This window comes from Orcinus orca, chromosome 17 (assembly GCF_937001465.1).
Source record: "Orcinus orca chromosome 17, mOrcOrc1.1, whole genome shotgun sequence".
In the NCBI taxonomy this organism is placed as follows: domain Eukaryota; kingdom Metazoa; phylum Chordata; class Mammalia; order Artiodactyla; family Delphinidae; genus Orcinus; species Orcinus orca.
Window position 1 is genome coordinate 74,127,284 of NC_064575.1, and position 23,614 is coordinate 74,150,897.

General features: G+C 45.7%; 1 long non-coding RNA gene across 7 annotated transcripts in view; it reads left to right on the top strand.

Annotated features, from left to right (window-relative positions):
- LOC125961637 (uncharacterized) overlaps positions 1-23,614 on the top strand; it is a 35,421-nt gene that overhangs the window by 4,597 nt on the left and 7,210 nt on the right. For 4 of the 7 annotated variants that reach the window (XR_007472613.1, XR_007472609.1, XR_007472608.1 and 1 more), the window contains exon 3: positions 21,063-21,135. This is a non-coding gene — a long non-coding RNA (uncharacterized LOC125961637). Of the gene's footprint in view, positions 1-12,276; positions 12,491-21,062; positions 21,136-23,614 lie in introns of all 7 variants that reach the window. The other 3 variants (XR_007472610.1, XR_007472612.1, XR_007472611.1) reach the window with 2 other exon arrangements.

The window sequence follows — 23,614 nt, forward strand, 5'->3', positions numbered from 1 at the left end:
CTCCAAAGTGGTTGTATCAGTTTACATTCCCACCAACAGTGTAAGATGGTTCCCTTTTCTCCACACCCTCTCCAGCATTTATTGTTTGTAAATTTTTTTTTGATGATGGCCATTCTGACTGGTGTGAGGTGATACCTCATGGTGGTACATATATACAATGGACTATTACTCAGCCATAAAAAGGAACGAAATTGGGTCAGTTGTAGAGACATGGATGGACCTAGAGACTATCATACATAGTGAAGTAAGTCAGAAAGAGAAAAATACCGTATGCTAGCACATATATATATGGAATCTTAAAAAGCAGTACTGATGAACCTAGTGGTAGGGCAGAAATAAAGACACAGACGTAGAGAACGGACTTGAGGACACAGTGGGGGAAAGGGAAGCTGAGATGAAGTAAGAGAGTAGCATTGACATATATACGCTACCAAATGTAAAATGGATGGCTATTGGGAAGCTGCTGCATAGCACAGGGAGATCAGTTGGATGTTTTGTGAAGACCTAGAGGGATGGGATAGGGAGGGTGGGAGGGAGGCTCAAGAGGGAGGAGATATGGGGATATATGTATATGTATAGCTGATTCACTTTGTTGTACAGCAGAAACGAACACAACATTGTAAAGCAATTATACTCCAGTAAAGATGGGGAATAAAAAAGAAAAACAAATATTGTATATTAACACATATATGTGGAATCTAGAAAAATAGTACAGATGAACCTATTTCCAGGGCAGGAATAGAGACGCAGATGTAGAGAACAGATGTGTGGACTCCTGGGGCAGGGAGGGGAGGGGGGGATGAATTGCAAGATTAGGTTTGACATAAATACACTACCATGTGTAAAATAGCTAACTAGTGGGAACCTGCGGTATAGCACAGGGAGCTCAGTTCGGTGCTCTGTGATGACCTAGATGGGCGGGATGGGGGGTATGCGAGGGAGGTCCAAGAGGGAGGGGATATATGTACACATATAGCTGATTCACCTCCTTGTACAGCAGAAACTATCACAACATTGTAAAACAATTACACTCCAATAAAAAAAATAATAGTAAAGAGAGCTTGATTCAAAATATATTTCTTGAAGACCTGCTAGGTACCTGTTAGTCTTAAACACCACACATTTATTCTACAAGTACAACAGGCACTGTGTTAGGTTTTGTAGGTATTCATGTCCCCATGAAATATATAGACTCCTTTAAGACAGTGTGACATGTCCTACAGGAAGGGAAAGTAGAGGATGCTGAGGGGAAGTTTCAAGACATGTTGATACAAAGGTGAATGTTAAAGTGCCTGCCATCAGGGGCTTGGACTAGTGGGGGTGACACAACTCTAAAATTAACAATGACATCTACCATTGGGTGAGCTTCTAATTCTGTTATAAAAGACAATTAAGTTTAGAGAGGCTAAGTGACTTCTTCCAGCTGGTAAGATCTCACAGGTCTGCTTGACTTCAAGGCCTGTGCTCATAACCACTTTGTTTTAAATAGAGACAAATACATTCTTCAATATTTAACAAATATTTGAGTGTCTGGCTTTACTGGGCTCCAAGGTTAAAAAGCCACAGACTCAGTAGACAAAGTCCTTTCTCTTAATGGCTTTTATGTGTTGACAGGAGGAGACAATTGACAAGTTTAAGTAACTGTATATTCCTTTCTGAGAGCGATAAGGGCCATAAAGAAATAGACTAGGGTAATGGGGTTGAATAACTGTGGCTACAGAGAGGGTGGCAGGGGTGAGGTGGCCTACTTTGGATAAAATGGTCAGAGATGGGCTCCTAAAGAAGTGAAACTTGGGCTGAGACTTGAAGGAGGTGGCCTTGGCATTCCCTCCACAGGGAACACCAAGAGCAAAGGCCTGAGGTGAGAAGGAATTGGAGTGTTTAGGAAAAAGGGGGGATAAAAGGTTGCGACTAGAGCACAGTCAGTGAGAAGGTATGTGATAGGGGGTGCAGTTAGAGCCATGGGAAAGCTTTGGGGGTTTAGGGTTGTCACTCTGGCTGCCCTATGGGAAATGGACTGTAAAGGGATGAGAGAGGAAGCAGGTCCTATAAATGACCAGGCCACAGGGAGGAAAGGCCTTCCCTGCAGATGGAGCCTCGTGAACAAGGGATAAAGCCACCAAGGTACCTTCCCCAAGAGCAGCCATTAGATTCAATTCAAACGTTAGATTTGAATTCCCAGCCATACTGTAGCTTCATCCTCCCCCAGCAGTGACCCAAGTGTCACATTCCACACACCTCCTTGGAGGAGGCACTCAATAAAAACAAGCTGTGTTGAATGCCAGTTAATTGCTCTCACAGCATTCCTGTCCAGAGCAGAGGGGAATAATCGAGAAGAGATGTTTCTACCTGACAAGGCATTGGCCCCCGACCCTGCAGGTGTAGTGGAGATCTCGGTTTAAATGGCTCGACCCAAGAATGTACAAAAGAGAATCAGGAGAGCAGAGTTGCCTGCTTCGGCAGTCTAACTCTGCCTGTTCCCGGGGCTGGGCCCCAGGCTCACGGCAACGGCAGATAGCTGAGTGAGTTTGCTGGAAAACAGGTTCCTCCACAACTTCCTTATGTTGGGAAACTTCCAGACTTCCCCGTGCCTGTTACCCACAGCTGGGGTTCTGTTGAGACATAGAAAGTGAGTCGTGGCAGAATGAAAACACATGACCTGGGTTGGCGTCTTGTTTGCCAGGTTCATGACCTCAGAGCCATCTCTTACTTGCTCTGGGCCTCCTTTTCCAAACACTAAAGTGGGGCTCATGATACTATTTGCCTCGCTTGGGAATCGTCATGTGAGACAGTGTATGTGGAAGCACCTCGAAAATCCTAAAGACTGTGTAGATGCCATGTGTTATTTACACCTACCAAACCCTAGGTTAGGGCCATGTTAGAGCCAGATGATGATTTTAATATGGGAAGCCAAAGAATAACCGTTTGTTCCGGGCGTCAGCTTACTGAATCTCCATACCGACCCCGTTTCTTTACACTTCCCAGATAAGGATACAAAGGCTCAGGAGTATGAATCTTACGGATTATGAGTGGGAGAAGCTGGATTCAAATCCAAATCTGGCTGGCTCCAAGTCCATGCTTTTCACGCCATGTCAAGCGGCCTCAGGAGTACCAGCATGTGTGTTGTTCATCCAGACACTGGCCAGTGTGAGGACCAGGGGGCTGCTTTGTCTTCTGGATGTAGAGTGACCAACTTGTCACAGTTTGCCCAGGACGATCTTGGTTTCACACTGAAAGTCCCATGTCCTAGGCAAACTGGGACACTTGGCTGCCTTACCTTGGTGGCTCCCTAACCTGGTCATTGCTTTTTCTGCCCCTGAGCGGACTGGGGATATTGCTGGGGGTGGAGCAGGGAAGGGGGAGGGGAGAAAGGAGAGTCAGGTGTTCTAGTCCAGACCTCACTCTCATAAAGGGTTGCCATCTTCAGGCGAGGTTATGCAAACAGTAGCAGCTAGGCAAACTGGGTTATCCAGTAAAAGAGACAATAAATATTACATCCTTTTGGCATTCATTCTTTTTTTTTTTTCTTTTTTTACTTGGATTCTTTGCAGGAGGTGAGGGCTGGGCCTGTCTCTCCTTTGAGAGGACTGGCCTGCAGCTGCGCCCTCTCTCTTCACCCTCCCAGCCTGTCTTGGGCTTTAAAACCTGCAGAAACAGTTTTGCACTTTGGCTGAATGATTCCTCCATCTTCAGATTAAGGAAGGGAGCACAGAGGCTGCTGAGTGCCATCCTTTTCCTTGGCTTCTGCATTTTATTTCCTTTTCCCCTCAGATCCCCAGAACAGGCTCTCTCAAGCAGGCTGGGCAAGAGCTGGTCTGCCCTGTGGTTTGGTATGTGGAGGAGATGCCCTGAGAAGTGGTCTGGGGCTGTCACCCACCCCAGACCTTCAGCTCTCCATGCATTAATCCTGTGCCTAAATTGTGAGGAAGCTTTTAACCCTTTCCTGGAAGAGGGATCACCAGTTGGAAAACACCGAGGCTTGTGCCTCCTGGAAGCTGGCTGTTTTAGGAGACCCCTGACATTATATTGTTGGTGTTGAACCAGAGTCTGATTTGTGCCGGGGAGTCTGAGCTTGTAGCTGGGCTCCTGCAGAAGCCTCATGAAAGATGCATTTCACCAGGTGGTTCCAGGGGAGAGACTAGCTTAAATTACAGCTCTACAAATCCAAATATTGGCATATCTGCAAATCCAAATGTAGGGATTTCAAAAAAATCTAAATTCTAAGAATCTTATTTTGCACTTCTTGTGCAAGAAGGGGAGGATGAGCTATTCAGAGAAGAGACAAGGCTGTCAATAACGAGAGAGAAGCTTCGGCAGAGCAAACCCAACCTCCTTTTCTTTCCTTGGCCATTCTTCATGCTTCCAGGGAAGAAGAGCTCCAACAAGAGAGAGGAAGACGGTGTTCAGCGCAGCCTTCTGCAGGACAGATTAGGGGGACCCCCCACCCAGTAACTGGGGCATTGGGCTCACTAAATCTGGTTGGTCGATTTCTGTCTGCTTTCCCCAAACCACTTCTAGGCCTGGGGCCAAGGGATCCTGATGAAGGACTCACCCCCCTATAGTCTATTCACAACACAGCAGCCCCCAGCAATCCTCTGAGACAGCGAGCCTAGCCAGGTCTGCTCGAAACTCTATGGCTCCCTGTCTCCCTTGGAGAAAAGCCAAAGTCCTGAAGCTAAATCCGGCCTCTTACCCCAACACCAAATTAAATCTCGGAGACAGAGTTTTGGGTGAAGTAGAGCAGAATTAGCTTTATTGCTTTGCCAGGCAAAGGGGGTCACAGCAGACTAATGCCCTTGAAACTGTGTGTCCCAACCCAGAGGGGGTAGTGAGGAGTTTTATAGGAGTGGTTCAAAGAGGGCGTGATCAGCTGGTGGACATTCTCCTGATGGTTTGGTGGGGAGGTTTGGAGGGAGTCGGCATCATCAACCTTCTGGTTCCAGCCAGTCTGGGGTCTCCGTGCTTGTGGGCAGCATACTGTCCTTAACCATTAACTGTTAACTTCTCCCACCTGGTGGGGGTTTCAGTATCCGCAAAACAGCTCAAAGATGTTGTGTTGCATCCCTTGATGGGGAACCAGGACCTCGTCCCAAGGCTGCACTATGGTTTCTCTTGACTGTTTGTTCCTCCTGTCTCTGCATCCCCCCCTTTCCCTAATTAACAACTACTTGAACCTGCCCATTGGAACTCAGGGAGGGTCATGGAGGCTGAATAAAGCCTGTTTCCTGTCATCAGAGAAATGGGGGACACAGAAAGGCTTTGTGCCCAGGAGCCGCACAGGGTCCTGCTCGGTATCAGTCCCTAAAATAGCCCCACAGCCCTGCCTGCCTCCTTCATTCCTGTCTGATGCCCCATCGCTCACACCTCCAGATGCACTGTCCCCTTGCTCTGCCTCCCCCGTGGTTGGCATGCTTCTCCCCCACATCCTCAACCTTTGCTGTTCCTTCTGTCTGGAATGCTTTCCCCCAGATATCTTCATGGTGTGCTCTTTAGTCTTGACTCAGATGTTAGCTTCTTGGTGAGCTTTCCCCAAGAGCCCTATTCAAAATTTCAAATGTCCTCCCATACATACTGTCAACTGAAAAAGAAAAACGCACAAGCTGAAAGTTGAGAATTATGTTTTATTCCTCAGGCTTGCCGAGAACTTAAGTCTGGGAGGCAGCCACTCAGATAGCTCTGAGGGACAGCTACAAAAATGGTAAAGGAAGAACCAAGATAGATAGGAGCTTTTGCAACAGAAACCAGGTAGTCAGAACATCAAAAGGTTACTGTTAAAGAAAAACCAGACATCTCAAGTTAATGAATTTAGCATTTTTCTATATATGGGAAGATGCAAGAGTCTGGGCTCATTGAAATCATTCCTTTGATGTGCACCTTAAGTATCCAGGGCCAGTATCTTTGTTCGTTTTTTTCCATCCTGAATCCCCTCAGGGTGCAGAGTCAGGGTGACTGCAGTGGCTGATGGCTTGATGGCTGAAACACCCTTTGTTTACCGATATGGCAGGCGACATTTGTCATCCACAATACCCTTTATCCTCTTTCCTGCTCTATTTCTCTATCACTTATTCAACTCACTTATCACCTTTTAGTGTTCTATACTTTATTAATTTATTTTTGTTTATTATCTCTCCCAGTTAGACGACACACGCTATGAAATCAGGGATCCTTGTCTTGTTTACTGGGTCCTCCCGACCTCCTAGAACAGTGCTAGGCTCAATACATTGTAGTTAAATTAATAAGCGAAAAGGCTTTCTGTGGGTCATCTCTAGTCATCCTCACAACAGCTTTAATGGTGCGGGAATATTGTCAATTTACAGATGAGAAAATGAATTCTAAAATGTACTAAATGCTTAGGGTACACCAGGCACTGTACTAAGCAGTTGAGTTTCAGGGGGGTTAAGAAGTTGGGCCCAGGTAACACAGCTAAGTTCACCATGAAATTCTATCTCTGTACTGTCCAACATGGTCGCCAGCACTCACATGTGGCTATTAAGCATCTGAACTGAAATGTGTCATAAATGTAAAATGCACATCGATTTCCAAGAATGAGTACAAAAAAGGTAAAAGATCTTACTAATGTTTCCATACTGATTACATGTTGAAATTATAACATCTTAAATCTATTGGGCTGAACAAAATATATTATTAAAATTAATATCTCCTGTTTCTTTTTACTTTTTTTAATGTGGCCACTTTACAAATTTAAATTACATGTGTGGCTTGCATTTGGCTCTTCTAGCTGTTTCCATGACACCTTATGTCTCTGTCTTCAGTATATTACCTCTTGGACCCTTGAGGGCAAGAGTGAAATGAGTTTGTCTTTCCTATGAGGATAAGAGCAAAGATATGCAGAAGGCATCAACAAGTCTCAAAAGGATTAACATACCTGTTATATACTGCTTGTGTCCCCCCCAAATTTATATGTAAAAGCCCTAACCCCAAATGTGATGGTATTTGGAGGTGTAGGGCCTTTGGGAGATAATTGGGATTAGAATGAGGTCATGAGGATGAAGCCTCCGTGGTGGGATTATTGCCCTTATAAGAAGAGGAACAGATACCAGAGCTTCCTTTCTCTGACTTGTGAGGACAAAGTGAGAAGGTGGCCATCTACAAGCCAGGAAGGAGGCCTTACCAGAACCTGCCATAACCAGCACCCTGATCTTGGAATCCTAGTCTCTAGAACTGTAGGAAAATAAATTTCTGTTGTTTAAGCCACCAGTTTGTGGTATTTAGTTATGGTAGCCCAAGCTGCCCGAGACAGTACCTAAAGATGAATGCCTGTCTCTGGAGGACAGTAAATCTCCAGAGGAAGCAAATGGGCCAAAGTAGGCTCCAGGGTTACGTGTTTTAAGCAACTTCTGTTAAAGCAGATAGCCCCCTGCACAAAATTGAGATTGGGGTCTGTGAAGAAGGAATTCCCAGTCTGATGGAGGTGGACGAGGCTGGCTGTCACAGAGCCAGAACTCCACCCCTAGCATTACTGAGCATCTTCTACTCCCTTTTACTCCCTGCCAAGCGAGCAACCTTCTAAGAGGCTTTCTTCTGCCCCTATAGACGTGCTTACAAAGATGACATATTGACCTAGTAATTACAGTTCTTTTTGCCATTCGGTAAGCTGAGGGGGCTGGTTTTATGTGTCTGACTCTGTGGGCTGAGTCCATTTTCAGTGGGTTGGCAGAGTTGGGTTTCTGAACCTTTGATCTTGAGGATCTCACCTCAGATGACAGAGAATTCATAAAGGTGGTACTAAACAAAGAAACAAGATAGTAGCAGCTAACATTTATTGAATGCTTACTGTATCCAGCACCACCCTAAGAGCTTTATATGTATTCACTCCTCTAATCCTTACCTGTGAGGTAGGCATTATTATCGTTATCCTCATTTTACAGGCAAGAAAGCAGAGGTATAGTAAATTTAAGGATCTTGCCCATGGCAACACCACTAGTGATTTGCAGAGCCAAGATTCATATACGGGACAGTGCCATGGAGTAGGGGTAACCTCCTGCTATCCACCTTGCCCAGACAGGAACCCATATGGCTGAGTTCCTCTGTCTTCATGCTCCACACTCCTCCTGGTCCCATCTGTGGGTGATGAAGCCATCGCCTTTGCATGCGTTCGTAAGTCTGAGTCTTCACCATCTTTCTAGGCTTATCTGCCAGTTTCCCAATCGCCCTGTATGCCTCGGCCACACCAGTCCTTGGTTTCTGTTCATCTCACTCTTCACAAAGCTAAATTCCTCACATTTTTTTTGCTTCCAATCAAGTCAAGTCCTTAGAGAGCGAGCTTTGTTAACTAGCCTTTTACCCGCCTCACTCTTCCTCAGCCCCTGCTTGCTTCCTACAAACGCCTATTACAGTAGTGATGGTATTTGCTTATTTGCTTGGCATTGCCTGCCTGTCTCTTCAGGAGTCCAGACTTTGACATGTCACTGTCACACCCTCAGTGTCCAATGTCATATCCTACACACAGTAGATGCTTAACAAATGTGTGCTGAGTAAGTAAGTCGTTCTTTGGATTAGCCTGATATTCCTCATTCTGTGTGTGTCAAGAGAAACAGCTCTTCAAAGAGTGATTTTTGAGTTTCAGGTATGTGCTCAGGTTTGCAAAGCTAAGCTGCTAAGTGGAACCAGGAGGAAGCTTGATGGAGTAAAAGTGGGTCAAGGAAGAGAAATGAAAAAACAAAACACAAGAGGAGGAAAGCAGAAAGGGCCTGTTACGCCTAGTAAGGAGAACAAATAAGGTTCGCTAAAGTTCATTGCATGAGGGGTTGATTTCCAGTTGACTGAATGAGTTATCTGACAGGAGTGGAGTAAAGAGTGGGATGGAGCTCTGTCTTTACATGGTGAGGACTTACCTTCCATCTAGCCCTGCCCTGGGCCCTGTGGCTGGAGCTGAATGTGCACCAGTGCACCTGGCAGTCAGCTGCTGTGCCTGGCAGTCCAGTTCCAGGAATCCTTACTGAACACCTACTACGTTATGTCACGCACCCTTCCTACTTGCTGAACAAAGGGACTGAAACCTGATCTTTGCCCTCTGGGAGCTCACAGACCCATCACCCCAACTAGCACCTCCTGAACAACTTAGTAGATGATCAGTAAACATTTCTGAAGTATTTGGATGAATGAGTGCATAGGATAGGGCCTTTGCCTTAAGAGTCTTAAAAGCAGTTGGGAATGTCAGGCAAGGGATATTTATTTAGAGACTGAGCCAACAATATAACTACAGAAGCTATGTTGACCTAGCTTTTGCAGATCGGAGGGGCTATAACCACTCTGCACATACCTATTGTAGGGGAGGAAAAAAAGTTTTTGCTCTATGTATCTTAGGTTCATTGGCTGGGGCCCTCAAATCAGACTGACAAAAGACAGATTAACAAGAGAAAAACAAATAGAAGTTTATTAATGTGTGTATCATGTACACATGGGAGCACTCTTGTGATAAGTAGATAAAGGGATATTAGAGCTTGGGCTTGTATAGCATCTTAGCCAAGAACAATAATTTTGTAGAGAAGTGACAAGACAAAGGAAAAGGACTTTGAGCTTCTAGAGGCAGAAAATTGTGAGAATGCAAATATGTGGGGAAACTAATGGGGGATAAAAGCTAGTTGGTAAGGTTTGTTCATGTTGACCCTTTCTGGGTGCCATCTTGTCTCCAATGATAAGGTTGTTATGCCCCTCCTGGTACAGAAGTGGGGAAGGAGAGGGAATTCCCTGGTGGTCCAGTGGTTAAGACTCGGTGCTTTCACTGCCAGGGCCCGGGTTCAATCCCTAGTCTGGGAACTAAGATCCCACAAGCCAAAAAAAAATAAAAGAAGTGGGGAAGGGGACACCTTAACAAGGGAAATTTATGTTCTGTTTTTAGGTAACTAGGGGGAAGGTGGAGAGCTTTTCTTGTATCTTCTTCTCAATTGCCTTCAATTCAAAATAATCGTTGTACCAAAGTGGCCTATTTTGGGGTAGCATATTCTGCTACTCTTCACTACGAACCAGTAAAAAGATGAGGTCCTATCTCTGAGACGGCAGGAGGATTTAGTCTGTGCCTGGTACTGTGCTAACTACTTGTAATCATTACCTGGTTAACATTCTTCACAACTTCACAGGGCAGGTACTATTACTATCCTAACACCCATTTTAGAGCTGGGGAACGTGAAGTGTCAGAAGTGACTTGTTCCTATCACAGAGCTGGCCAGTCATCCCACCAACTGGATGTGGACCCAGGCAGGTCTGAATCGAAACCCTACTGGACATGGCTCCTTTGCGCTCTGACCATCAACGTCACAAACGATAGGACAGAGCTTCTTGGTGAGGCAAAATGCAGCCATTAACTCACTGTTTCCTTTTCCTCTTCCTCCTCCTTTAAGTGGGGCATGCTTCACCCAGAGCAGTTAGTCCGAGGGTTTCAAACAGGTTTCTTAGGATTTAGCATGCCCATACTGATTGCAGAAACAGACTGATGGAAGATGTCCCCACTGGGAAGAGGAACCTGAACTTCCCATGTAAGGATGGCCCAGGGAGAAGGAATAAGAAACAACCTGGGGACCCTGACTAATTTGACGAATGTATTACCGTGGGAGGGCCTGGGTCATTAGAGCTTTGGGGACGTGCCAACTAAGATACATAAATTGGATTTCGGTGTGCTGTACCAAATCACCACGTCCCTGCAGACACTTAAACACAACAGTAACCTGGGCATGAAGTTTGCCATTTTGGCAAGGTCACAAAGATTCTGTTTCCCACCAGGGCAATTTTCCCTCACCTAGGGATTTACAAATTCCTGTCCCCATTGTCAGGGACTAGATCAACTCTTACCAATACAGTCCTCAGCCCTTTTCCTTCCTTATCCTCAAGCCCCAGGGGCTTTTGCCTCCTGAGTCATTATGTAAATGACTTACAGGCAGACTCTAAAGCCATTAACCAGGAACCCTCCCACCTTGACCATCTCTAGTTAACTGGATTCCTGCTTAACTGAAGGTTAAATAAAACGTGCCTTGTTTAAGGGCTTGTTATTGAAAATCTTTTTAAACTGTGTTAGTTCACGCACCTGCCTAAGTTTCTGGAGCAGAATGAAAATAATCACATTTTTGCTTGATGCTCAGACATCTTGCAGCGCCTTGGGGCATTATTCTGCCTAAACGTTAGGATTAAAATTTCACCGTAGTTGTCGACTTTTGTGAGAAATGGGGCTCTAACTGTTCTAAGTTGAAGAAGAAATTTTAATTTAATTTTGTTGAGAGAAGTACAGCATCTTGCTTACCCCGTGCTTAGCAGAGTATCAGGGCATTTTCTCAAAAATTCTGATAAGTCGATGAATGTCTGATATGAATTTATTTCTTGCTGTTGTTTCTTTCCCCCCTAATAATAATTGTATCTGCTCTTTATTGATTGCTAGGGATGGTTCCAGGTGTTGTGCTAAGCACTTTGTGTGCTTTATATCATTGCATCCCTGCCACACAGTGGGTGGGTTTTACCTCACAGATCAGCCTCAGAGAGGTTGAATGACTTGGCCGAGATTCCAAAACTAGGAAGGGGAGCTTCCCTGGTGGCGCAGTGGTTGAGAGTCCGCCTGCCAATGCAGGGGACGTGGGTTCGTGCCCCTGTCCGGGAAGATCCCACATGCCGCGGAGCGGCTGGGCCCGTGAGCCACGGCCACTGGGCCTGCGCGTCCGGAGCCTGTGCTCCACAATGGGATAGGCCACAACAATGAGAGGCCCGCGTACCGCAAAAAAAAACAAAAACAAACAAACAAAAAAACCTAGGAAGGGACGAACCAGAATCCACATTACTTGCGGAGTTTTATGGATGGTAGTCTCCATCTGCATATGAGGCTAGATAGGCAGGAATGCCCCTAAAACCATAAGGAAATGGAACCTACGTGAAATGAGCATTGAGGGGGGACAGACAGATATACACAGATATCCTCACCCACACCCACAGACACACACACAGACACACATGTACCCTGGTCCCAGACACCCCATCGGTTAGGAAGCCAGGACAGTGTAGTAGTTTAGAGAAGTAATTTTCAAATTATCTGCAAAAAAGGGCCAGGCTGTTTGTTTTGTTTGTTTGTTTTGTTTATAACTTCCAACTTTTTGTGAGCTGATACCTTTGTAAAATAACAGATATAAATTATTAGACGAATGAAGAATATAATACAATGATATAGAAGCCCAATTTTTAAATTATTATTACACTCAGCAGACATAAAATAACCGCCAAATAGTTATAAAATTTCTACCAGCTCACTCCCAATTTCCATTCTTCCTCTGTGGACAGGTAACAAGCAGTTGGGGGACCAGCAGAGGTACTCACGTTTCACTTTTCAGGGCTGGATCAGGCCAACCCTTGCTTCTCCAAGAGTGGTTACCAACAGGCAGTATGGGCCTCACGCTGGAGGGAGCTGAGCTTGCTGGAAATGCAGGATCTCAGACGCCACCCCTGATTGGCTGAACGAGGATCTGCAGTTTAACAAGATCACCAGGTGATTCTAGTGAGTGTTAAGGCTTGGGAAGCCCTGATTTAGAACAAAGGCTCTGAAGTCAGACCACCCAGCTAATCAAGCGCTATCTCTTACACCTGTGTGCCCTTGAGCACCTCACTTAACCCTGAGCTTCAGTTCCCTAGTTTTAACAGTATACTCCTCTTCTGGGCAGTGGTGATGCCTGCAATGTAATGCACCTGGAGGGTTAAGGGCAAATGAGAGAGCGCTCAGTGGAGCTTAGCCCTCTGGAAGGTAAGGGCGCCATAGCTACTGTTGTTATTGCTAACGTTTTTTTTTTTTTTTTTTCCCTTGCGATACGCGGGCTTCTCACTGTTGTGGCCTCTCCTGTTGCGGAGCACAGGCTCCGGACGCGCAGGCTCAGCGGCCATGGCTCACGGGCCTAGTGCACGAACCCGCTTCCCCTGCATTGGCAGGCGGACTCTCAACCACTGCGCCACCAGGGAAGCCCCCATTGCTAACAATTTTTTGTTTGTTTGTTTGTTTTTTGCGGTTCGCGGGCCTCTCACTGTTGTGGCCTCTTCCGTTGCGGAGCACAGGCTCCGGACGCGCAGGCTCAGCGGCCATGGCTCACGGGCCTAGTGCACGAACCCGCTTCCCCTGCATTGGCAGGTGGACTCTCAACCACTGCACCACCAGGGAAGCCGCCATTGCTAACAATTTTTTGTTTGTTTGTTTTTTGCGGTATGCGGGCCTCTCACTGCTGTGGCCTCTCCCATTGCGGAGCACAGGCTCCGGACGCACAGGCTCAGTGGCCATGGCTCACGGGCCTAGCCGCTCCGCAGCATGCAGGATCTTCCCGGACCGGGGCACGAACCCGCGTCCCCTGCATTGGCAGGCGGACTCTCAACCAGTGCGCCACCAGGGAAGCCCCCATTGCTAACAATTTGTTAAAATCATTTTCTTAGGCCATACTGTTGTCCTTGAGACATGAGCACCCAGGCCAAGGATATTTACTTTAGTGTTTGATGTTCAATTAGCAGTCAGCTGTATGGAAAGTTTCCCCTCCCCCTTCCTGATCCTGGTCATTTGGCTTTGGGACCTACTGATGCTACTTAAGCCCCTTGGACAGGTTCCTCACCCCACTCATGATCATCTATTGGTACTAACCATCCTGAACGGGGTGAGTCTACAGGAGGACCTGGAAGCTGGTAAGTTCTGGTTTCCCAGTCTGTTAAGGACTTTTCTTACCAGGGCTTGGTGGAGAGGAGGGGAGGGAGCTACTACAGTTCAGCTGGGAGAGAAGACACATGCCCTTGTTGATGTGGTTTGGGTGACAGCAGTGACTCTGTCAACCCAGGTATCAGAAGTCCAGTCTAAGACTGATGAGTGCTCTCTTTCTTCTGTCTACAGATAAAAGCCAGCATGTCCTCTAGTGAGACTGACAATTTTGTGAGCACAGAGCCGGGAAAAGGCAGCAAACCAAAGTGAACAGTCAGCTAAGTAGAGTTTGCTGGAGATTTACGCAGAAACCTACCCACAGAAGCAGGGCTGATGGATTTATAACAGGGGCGGGATAATTTGTTCTTGTGTGCGAAGATAAGGGTAAACATATTTCATGCTGTGATGTAAGCCCCTATCTGCAGAAGTCAGGAGAGATTCCCTGCCCTGTTGCTGAATCGTGTGCTTGACAAATTATCCTCAGAAGCTTATTTTATCTGGAGGTGTCACTGGGGCCCAAATGTGAAAGGTGGAAGGACATGCCTGGGGGCAGAGGAGGGGGACTCTTCTGTCCCTGCACATCTGGAAGCTCAGAAATGAAAGTGGCACGGGTCTATAGTATTTGGAAAATCCTGGAGAGGAGCTGGGATGGAAGCGAGTAACTGTGTGATCCCTGGGCCTGATTGAGGAAATATGCCAGGAAACATGTGTTCCCATTTCAGCCCATCTTGGCCTTGGTCCAGCAGTCATACCCACCCTAGACCTGCCTCTGCCCTTTATTTTGTCAACAGCAGGTAGATAAAGTGCTCTCAGTTTCCAGAGCTTCTCATCACACTTCCTGGGAAGGAAGCCCTTACTGAGCTCTAGGAACTGGCTGGCTGTCTCCACCACACCTCTAGAGGACAAAGGCGGAGTCTTGATAATCTTTGTATCCCTTATGTGTAAATTTTCTATATGTGCTAAAAATGTTTACAGAAATAAGAAAGAAAGCTGGAGCTCTGAGGGTGAACCTCTTTAAGAAATACAGGAATGTAACTTAAATTTTGCAAAATTATCATTATCCTATAATATTTACTATTTGGTGTTCTGCCATTTTAAAAATAATTCTAATTAATCTGTAAGTAATTATTATTATCCCACTTTACAGATATTGAAACTGAGGGTCCAGAGCCAAGAAAACACAGATCTCATGTAATGAAGCCAGGACTCAAACCTACTACTGTTAGATGTCCAACCCCACTTTGTCCCAGCTGATGCTAGACTCATGATCCCAGGCCCTCCATGTTCCTTTGGGGACTTCCCTGAGCCTAGGCCTGGGCCCCATGTTTCCCATTTGTAAAACTGGGGGAGGGATGGACTAGGATCCCACAGGCTGCTTGTCAGTGGGTGTCAGAAGTGCAGGAGAAGAAGGTGAGCAGCCCGGGACGCTGGGCTTTAAGGCTTGAGCAATGTCAAGTGGGAGTCCCCAGTAAATTGAGATGTTGCCACACAGACTTGGGCATGAGAAAAACTAACAGAGAGCCAGTCACTATCACAAGGGCTTCAAGGGGCAAATTCAACCCAGGTATCAGAAGTCCAGTCTAAGACTGATGAGTGACCAGGCTGGCGGGAGAGAAAACAGGTTGATCCCCAAAGATGTGTGTGGCCACAGTTGTGTGGAGAGTAAGGCCAGACACACATGCACGCACATATGCACACCCACACATGGATACAGCCATCAAGAGAGCATCTGTGTGCAGCCAGAGATACAAGAGACAGGATAAGATTCTTTTATGTTGCAGGTAACATCGCCCCGACTCTCAGGCTTCCCCTACGTAGGACTTGGCAGGTGATTAAAGTCTCTTATTAGTCTTATTTGTCATACTTTCCATATTCCTGGTGCAGACAGGATGTATAATATATTACATTTTATGGAAAACAAAGGATGAGATAGGTAATATATATATATATTCATGTTTTTTTCCCATGATTTTTCCACATATAGACTATTTCTGTAAGTTTACCCGAAAAGCTTATAAGCATGGTTGCCTCTGAGTAGGGATCTAAGGACCAGAGTTGGGAAAGAGAGTAACTTTGCATTACATTCCCTTTTATAATATTTGAACCTTTTAATCATAGATATGGATTCCTTATTCAAAACAATAAACTGTTAAAAAATACACACACACACAAAAACAATGTTCCCGTGTCTGTCTTACACTCCGATGTTTCTGAATTGGTTCCTGTGAGTGAATGATTGTTTCTGAATGTGATTAATTCTGAGAGTATTTATCATACGGTTGGAGGCTGTTTATGGTTCAATGGAGAAGAGGGGATTGATGGAAGACCCTTGGAGGTGAAGAGGATGGAAACGCCCTAGAGGAGGGAAATTCCTCCAGCCCCAGCCAGGAAAGGCCATATTAACCACCAGGGAGTGATGAGTGTCAGTAATTCCAGTAAATCAGTTAAGAAATAAGCTGGACTCTTTGTCTCGACACCTAGCTGAAGTGGGAGTAGCTAGGAGTATGGGGAGGTTTGAACTGAATTTAGGGAACTTATATATATATATATATATTTTTTTTTTTTTTTTGAAAATAAGATGACTGTACACACCAGACATTTCTTGCTGGACTGACCTGTGGCTGCATAACTGAGATGCAGACTTTAAAAGAACTAGCTGACTTTGTTTAGTCCTGCATGGAGCCAGACAGTGAGTAGGCATTTTGCTGGTCTCATCTCATTTAATCTTTAAATAATCCTAACAAGTAATATCCCATTTTACCTGTGAAGGAATTAAGACCCCAGGCAGTTAGGGGTTATTCAACCGGCCCAAGATGTCACAGCTGTTGATAACAGGGCAGAGTCACAATGTGGCTGCAAGTACTCTTTGATTCCAAACCTTTGGCTCTACCCAACGCCGCTGGAAGAAAAGGAGACAGGGCTTAATTACCTACAAGAAACTGGCAAATAATTCTGCTAAGGTAGCAGGCTCTCAGACACTGGCTACATCAGAATCTCCTGCAGAGCTTGTTAAAACACTTATTGCTAACCCCACCCCCATGGTTCAGAGTCAGTAGGTTTGGGCTAAGGCCTGTGAATTTGTGTTTCTAACAAGTTCTCAGGATGCTGATACTCTGGTCTGGGGGCTCCACTTTGAGAACTACTGCCATAAAGTAAAGAGATTAGAAAAGGGGCTCTTAAAGCTTATTTGGTGATTTTAGTGTCAAACGTGGGAATAGGGCAATTACGTGCTGTTTATATTTCTTGTAATTATTTCCTTTGTGTTTTTGTTTGGATTTTAATAAAATACTTTTTGGAAATATCCACCTATCTCATCTATTTTAAGGGGAAAAAGGGAAATGACTTTGTGTCTACACGCAAATCAGAGAGTAAGGGGGAGCATTTACCTTAAGGTTTGGAGTTCAGACATGGCCAGAGGACTCCCCAGAGGAAAGGCCCAATCACTAGTCAGGACTCTTCTGGTCACAAGTGACAAAAATCTAACTTCACTCATTTAAAATTGTATTTGGTTGCGTGTAACAGAAGCGCACTTTACACAGATGTCTTGGAACCAAGTTTCTGATTTTGTTGTACAATAACACTTCTGGAGTTAGGTGGTCACTGGCATTGCTTTAGAAGGTCAACAGTATCAGGTCTGACATTCTTTTTTTATTTTCTTTTTTTACTCATGACTCATTTGCTCAATTTTTTTTTTACTCGCTTACTCAAAGTGGCTGCTGTGGCCCCAGTCATCACATCTGTGTTCTAGCGAGAAAGAAGGTGGAGGGCTTCCCTGGTGGCGCAGTGGTTGAGAGTCCGCCTGCCAATGCAGGGGACACGGGTTCGTGCCTCGGTCCGGGAAGATCCCACATGCTGCGGGGCGGCTAGGCCCGTGAGCCATGGCCACTGAGCCTGCGCGTCTGGAGCCTGTGCTCCACAACGGGAGAGGCCACAACAGTGAGAGGCCTGCGTACCGCAAAAAAAAAAAAAAAGAAGGAAGGTGGAGAATGGAAGGGGTGTGGTCCATCTCATCAGTTGTTCATATCCTTCTTTAAGGCTTCAACTGTGTCACATAACCATATCTAGCTGCAAGAGAAATGGATAGAGTGAATGGTTAGTTGGGTACATTGCCTCCCTACACAAAATGAGGATTTTGTAGTCAAAGGAAAAGAAGTGATTGGATATTAGGAAAGCACTTAATAATCATGCACAGCAAATTGGGCAGAATGGGGAATAAATTGCCTTTATGAGAAAAGCAAGAATGGAGTGGCTTCAAGAAGGCTGTATGAGTTAGCTTTTGCTTCATAACAAACCACTCCAAAACCTAGTGACTTTTTAAATTTAAAGTTTAAGTTCAGACAAATATCTATTTGATGATGAATCTGTGGATTGACGGGGAGACTCATCTCTGCTCCATGTGGTGTCACCTGGATACAGTGTTACTGCTGTGACCTTAGCTAGATGGCTGGGATGTTTGGGACACCTGGGATTTTCTTTCTATGTGGTTTCTTGCCCTACATTCACCTTCTTCACGTGGTGGTAGAACAGTTTCAGAGAGCAGCAAATTATTTTTTTTTGAGAAACAAACCCTCAAAAACTTGGTGAAATAAGTCACCACCACTGCATTTGCTCGTCTGTGAGCTATGAGTCATCGTTTTGGACTGGGCTGAGCTTGATGATTCTTCTGATGATCTCTGGTGTCTCACATGTGGCGTGACTGGGACCAAATGGTTTATGATGGTCTTCTTTATGGCTGGCAATTGTTTCTGGCTATTGGTTGGGCCATCTGTCTCCACAGGCTAGCCTGGGCTTCTTCACATGGTGACTGAGTTCTGAAAGCTGCAAGAGAAAGGGTGGGTCCCAACGTATAGGTGCTTTTTAAGCCTGTGCTTGCATTGCATTTGCTGATGTCCTACTGGCCAAAGCAAGTCACTTGGTCAAGACCTGAATCAGTGTGGAATGGGACTGTGCAAGGTTGTGTATACAAGGAGGCAAGGCTTACTGGGGCCCATTACTGTATCACAATCTACCACATATACCCTAGACCAAGGACTTGAATGTCTGCAGGGTACTCCTTATCATGTCTTTGCCTTTCTCTGCATGTCATCTTCATTCCTTTACACAAACTACTTCCCCTAAGTCTGGAATCCAGGAATCACTTCTTCAGCTTCCCACCTAAAGGGAAACAGGTCTCTTCCTCTTTAATTCTATTCTGAAAATAGCTAGGAAGAACTTTGATTGGTCTGCTGTGGGTCAGATGCTCACCCCAAGGCTAAGCAATTGGGATACGATCATTGGCAGCTCCCAACAGACCCTCATATTTGGAGAGAGGTTGCAGAAGGAGCAATTTTAGAGACACCATTCTAAAAGTGAATTGAGATCCCTTCTGGAATAATGGAGATATAGTGGCCAGAAAAGACAAATAGATGTGCAGTGTTGGGGACCATTGAACAGAAAACCTCACAGGCTCTCTTTTTAGAAGTTTTTTTTTTTTTTGATTTATTTGTTTTGTTAGGTGGTTGGGAGAGTCTGGATTTAATAAGAACTTAAGCTAGTTTAAAAATCAGTTTCTATTGTTTTCCAAAACATTACCTTATTAAACCAATCTACACATTTTCCTTACTTTCTTTGAAAAAATGCAGATTAACATCCATGGCTGGCCCCCCATGGGAAGGTTTCTAACTGAGTGTTCTTTGTGGCAAATATACAATAGAGATTACATTACTTGTCACTCACCTCCGTCTGAGATTGTGTTGGGAAAACAGCACACAGAAAGCAAAAGAAGAAAGACTTGCGTCCTTAATTGGCACATCAGTCACATCAATGAGGGTCTATTTTTTTCCTCCAATCCTGTTAGGAATTTAAGAGCATATGCTAACAAAGTTCCACATCGGGATCTGTGAATATATGGGATTTGGGGCAAACAGAAATCACTGGGATCACCTCCGCCGTGCAGGGGTCTCTGATGGAGGCATTCCACCTGAGTGTCACTGAGGGTCCCCAGCATGAGCGGAGTGTAAGGGCCCACTCTCGCTTTTTAATTGGATTGAAGGAAAGTTAAGAGAGGCAACCACTGAAAGTGCAGGAGAGTGGAGGAATGCTGGCCTTTGGGGAATGCTACCCAGTTTCCACAAATAGTAGAGATTCCTGAAAGGCTTTGAGGGAGGCTCTGCTGGGTAGCCATGGCGATGCTGTGCTTCTCGCCTCCCTGCTGCCAAAGAGCGAGTTTGTTCCTCTTTCCCAGGAGCCTTAGCTGGTGCAGCCGTGGCTTATTTCAGAAACCTTCTAGACACAGCTCCTTCTCGGAAGCACTTCATTACTTGGTGGAACCTGCTCCTCCCTGTCTTGGTGCCCTGCGGTGTTTCACAGGCACCCCTTCTGCACAGCAAACATTTGCCAGTAATTGTGGTACCACCGCTTTTATTTAACCTGCTCTGGTTTGCTTCAAGGGGTTATTTAGTTCTCTTTTCGATTCTTTGCTGGCAGTTAGGGTGTGTTTATCAGCAGGATTGCTGAGGAGTCTCGGCTGTGACTTTGGAATATGAAAACAGTCTGGCTTCACATATAGCCAGTTCAAAATTAATGTTCCCTTCTCCCTGCATTCCTTGGCTATCTCATCTCCCCTACGCACTGGTCCTGAATGGGAATTTATGGGAGATGGTTGGGCCCAAACAGGGATTTCTCATTGAATGCAGTGGACAAGCCAAAATGAGAAAAGTTTAAATCAGGTATGTTGTGCAGAGGTCCATGAGAAGACTCAAGAAGAATCCATGGGTTTCAAGGTTGGGCTACAGAGCCAGGAGCTAGTTCAAGCTACTCAGGGTACATTTATGGTGCCAGGAGTGGAGGTGGGAGCTGGGGGGTGGGGAAGGGAAACGAGAAGTTTTCAAATGACTCACGGACCCAAGAGAAGGAAAATGAGACCTGAGATGTGTTTGTGGATATAAAGTGGAGGGGGGCTACACCCCCTACTTGAGCCAATGCCCCTCTATTCTTATATTTTCCATATTGAGTGACCAGCTAAGATGCATAATTTTTTAAATTAGCAAACTCTACATTTTTAGGGCAGCTTTCGATACACAGAAACATTAAGAACAAAGTACAGAGTTCCCATAAACCCCCTTTCCTCCCCCTCCTCAGCTTCCTCTATGATTAACATCTTGCATTAGTGATACATTTGTTGCAATTGATGGACCAATATTGATACATTAACTAAAGTCCATAGTTTCCCTTAGAGTTTACTCCTTGTTGTACACTCTATGGTTTTGCCAAACTCATAATGTCATGTATCCACCATCACAGTATCACGAATAGAATAGTTTTACCGCCCTAAAAATGCTCTGTGTTCCGTCTATTCATCCCTCCCCTGAAACTCTGGAAAACAATGAGCTTTTTACTGACTCCATATTTTTGTCTTTTCCAGAATGTCATATAATTGCAACCATTTAGACACCAACCCAAGGAGCTGGACAAGTATCTCCAAGGAACGCAGGAAGGTAAGTGTTAATGAAGCTGTATTTCTTGCTTGCTACATCTGTTTTACCAACTTTTCTGCAAAACATGTTTTGAGCAGTCATGTTGCTCCAAACATAGGAGGTATAAAATTAAATGAAATATGGTGTCTGCCTTTGTGGGTGAGGCTGATGAGTCAACATATAATTGGATAATACACTCTGATGACAGTCCTTGCAGGGTGCTCTGGGGGCATCCATGTGTCTCTTCATCCCACAATATATATTGAGTGCCTGCTGTGTTCCAGGTGTTGTGCTGGGCTGGAGACACAGAGATGAAAGAGGCACATGATCTGCCTACAAGGATCTCACTTTCCGCTGCAGGGGGTGACCTGTAAACACGATTCAGGGCAGCGAGGGCCAAGATGGAGACAAGAGATAACAGAACTCCTTGGAAGAAGGCATGGTTGAGAGTCTTTGCTTAAACTCTTTTTTTTTTTTATGCTTTAGGCAGAGGAAGTAGACTTCTTATTTTATCATAAAACCATTTATGGAAATGTGTATACGTAACTACTTTAGCTAAAAAATTCTCTCTGTTTAATCTGAAGCCTGAGATGATAAATTCCTCACTCTGCAGAGGAAGCCTCAGTATTGCAGCATTAAATATAGATCATTGAGCTTCCTGAGGTGGAAGATGGAAGCCAGCATGCGGAGGGCCGTCCTGCTTAGATGAAAATGACATCCTCAGTTAGTTCCCGCTATGAATTCTCCTGGGGTCTAGTGAATGAATTTGATGCTCAGGGGCAAAAGTAGCCTTGCTTTTTCTTTTGGATGAAGAATCAATCATTGCCTGTCCTGGTCTGGTTGGCTGTTTTATTTATTTATTTATTTAAAATACATTTATTTATTTATTTTTGGCCGTGTCGGGTCTTCATTGCTGCGCGCGGGCTTTCTCTAGTTGCGGCGAGCGGGGGCTACTCTTCGTTGCGGTGCACGGGCTTCTCATTGTGGTGGCTTCTCTTGTTGCGGAGCACGGGCTCTAGGCACACGGCCTTCAGTAGTTGTGGCACGTGGGCTCAGTAGTTGTGGCTCGTGGGCTCTAGAGCGCAGGCTCAGTAGTTGTGGCGCACGGGCTTAGTTGCTCCGCGGCATGTGGGTCTTCCCAGACCAGGGCTCGAACCCGTGTCCCCTGCATTGGCAGGCGGGTTCTTAACCACTGCGCCACCAGGCAAGTCCCTGGTTGGCTGTTTTAAATAAGACTCTGCCCCAATGGGAGCCTCTCACGGTTTGGCCAGGACAATTAGAGAAAGGCCAAAGGTGCCCTGGAGTGTGATTCCCAGCCGAGAGTTGAATGTGAGTGAGATCTGACAGCTCCACACGGCCTCTCTGCACCAGCAGATGTTTTCTGCCCAGGACAAGGAGACCTAACGAGTATGTTCATCTTTCACCCCCAGTTCACATGTGCTAGCCCCTGCCTGATAAAGAAGTTGACAGGTATTCAATCTGCCTGTACTATGTAGTTCTGCCTACTGCAGGTTTCCATGAGGTGTTGCTTGAGGCTGCATCTCCCAGGCTTCCCAGCTGGGCTGCCTTGTCCAGAACTGTTTGTCGCTGCTACAGTACAGCAGTTAAGAACATGGGCTCTGGATTTAGACAGTTTTGGTTTTGAAATCCAATTCTGCCACTGACTAGCTATGAGGTGGACAAGTTGCTTTACCCCTCTAGACCTACCTGTAAAATGAGAATAATAATAGTATCTGTGTATCAGGATCCCAAAAGGAAATAGGTACTGTACTCAGACAAGGATCATTCAAACAGGACTTGTTCACAAAAGGAGAAATCATAGATGTGTGAAAGGTTTAGGGAACCACCCTAGATAATGAGGGAACCCAGGTTAACAGCACAGAGCTAAGCCACTCCTAAGCCACTAGGAAAGAGGGGAGAAAGAAGGAACAGGAACCAAAATGGGGCAGTGGTTCTTAATAAAGGTCTCTGAGGGCTCCCCCAGTGGCGCAGTGGTTGAGAGTCTGCCTGCCGATGCAAGGGACATGGGTTCGATCCCCAGTCCGGGAGGATCTCACGTGCTGCGGAGTGGCTGGGCCCGTGAGCCATGGCCGCTGAGCCTGCGCGTCCGGAGCCTGTGCTCAGCAACAGGAGAGGCCACAACAATGAGAGGCCCACGTACCACAAAAAAAAAAAAAAGGTCTCTGAGAAAAGTTATGACCTTAGTCCACCGGAAATGACTTTACGGGAGGCAGCGGGCAATCTGACTTGACTTTCCTTCCTTTCTCCAAAATTCTGCTCGCCTAAGGCTCCCTGCTGGCCAAACCCAGCTAGAAGCTGGAGGACATGAGAGGAGGCAATATAATCTGTACAGACCAGCCTGCCAGGGCAGAGAGCAAAATGGAGGAGAGTGGGGATGGCTGTGTAGGTCAAACATCCTGCACAAACTCGTTCACGGCGTGGCTCAGCTGATTAAACAATGAAATGGCATTAAGGGCTATCACAGTTCTGGGCATCAAGT